Here is a 2,149-nt window from a genome sequence, read left to right as displayed (position 1 = left end):
TATCACCCCAAGTCGCTCAGGCAAGTTTTCTACCCGTTATACTGTTGTTGTGATGAATATGTGTATATGCATGATCTTGCGATAAATGCATATTGGTTATTAGCAAATTCTTGCGTTATATTGTAGCATGTGATATGGTATATATGCATGCCTGTTTCATATTCTTGATTTATATATCTGTTGGTTCAAATGCTTATAGTTGCATAATACCTATGCTAGAGGATAGCGGTAACTTGCATATACCCTTAGTATAGGGACCCAAAGGTGAAAATATTTTCTAAAACCGGGAGTCGAGGATCCCGAGTAGATTTTGTATATATGGATATGGATATATATATATATATATATATATGGTTATAGTTTTCCAAGCTATTAATCGAATAAGGTTTATTCGATAACTTTAACTTTATTTTATTATTGAATATTATTTCGAATATTATTCGAAGGCGTATGACTCCTTTATATTAAATGAATATTATTTTGAATATTCATTCGAGGACTTATGACTCCTTTTATTTTATTATCTGAATATTATTTGAATATTCATTCGAGGGCTTATGACTCTTTCATATTATTTATTGAATATTATTTGAATATTCATTCGAGGGCTTATGACTCTTTCATATTATTTATTGAATATTATTTGAATATTCATTCGAGGGCTTATGACTCAGTTTATATTATTTAATGAATATTATTTGAATATTCATTTGAGTATCTATGACTCCGATTATTTGCTGAGATATATTCTTTATTTTATTAAAGAATAAGGTGTCAATAATCAAACTTATTTTCGATTATTCAAATAAAGATAGTACTTTCATATAAGTATATCTTTGGTTATTTAATACTCGTTTCAAGTATAAATTTTAATACTTCTACTTCAATTATTTTTATAAAGATTATTCTTTATGGGAATATTATCTAAATAGTAATATTCAGTCATTTTCTAAATATTCTGGGGACTGATTTACTTCATTAAATCAGCTTTACTCCAAACACTCTTTAAAGTGTTTTCGAGTCTTCAAAACGATTTTTAAAAGTTAGAGCGGATCCCAAAACTCATTTTTATATTTAAGATCTTCCTTTTAAGGGGATTTAAATACTCGCTCAAAACCTGAGGGATCGGGCTCTATGGTGTATTTTATATTCGCAACAAGGTTGCTGTTTTGATAAATGAATTGATTACTTGCCCAATGTTCGGGAAGTAAGCCCATCTAATTGAGTCGGCATAAGCGACATGCCGGGGTACGGTCTATCAAAGTGTAAGTGGCTGGGTGGCAGTCCATCAACGCGTAAGAGGCCGGGTGGCGGTCCAGCACAAGGTCCTTTTGTGGCCAGGGTGATGACCGGTGGGGGATTCATCCATCTACTAGTAGAAAAGGTTACTTATTGGTATCTTTGCCTGATCAGCAAGATATCTGGTTTATGCCAAAATTCTTTTCCTTTCCAAAATTCATTGGATATTATAACTCTGTTCATACTTTACATGACAGAGATTTTCAGGAAATGTACGAGATATATATATATATGGATATATATATCAGGACTTAATGAAGTATCTCGTAACTTCATTATTTATAATGATATTTCAAAGATTGAATCTATTCAAGTCTTATCTTGTAGTCTCATCTATGTGATGAACCTTTGAAACTGATTATAACTTGAACGGGGGTAGTTCAAGTAGTATTTGGTAAAGATATAAGTATTTTGGGGTATCTTGTAACTTCATCTTTTAAACTTATATCTAATTAATAATTGTCTTATGAATGACAAAGATTTTCAGAAAAACGTTGAGACAAGGTTAGATATATGAGATCACCTTGCAACGATATTTTTTATACAGTTATACACTGGGACTTTGTGTATATTATGCATGGAAGAGGACTTCCAATATTTTGAAAAGTATATATGTATATATACTGAATATTTTGCGACTTCATCGCATTAAGATATCAAACTTGGTTCATTTCTTTTGACCAAGACTTTCATGAGTATTATGAGTAGGCTCATATATTGTAAATCATTATACATATTATTTTGGTGGGCTTGCTGCTCACCCTTGCTTTATTTCTTCATCACATAACAACAGTTAGGAAAGATGGCCAGACTCCAGCAGACCCAGCGCAAGCGCGTGGGAAGCGTCCCG

This window comes from Apium graveolens, chromosome 5, assembly GCF_009905375.1.
Source record: "Apium graveolens cultivar Ventura chromosome 5, ASM990537v1, whole genome shotgun sequence".
Lineage (NCBI taxonomy): Eukaryota > Viridiplantae > Streptophyta > Magnoliopsida > Apiales > Apiaceae > Apium > Apium graveolens.
This window is presented reverse-complemented; position numbering follows the sequence as displayed.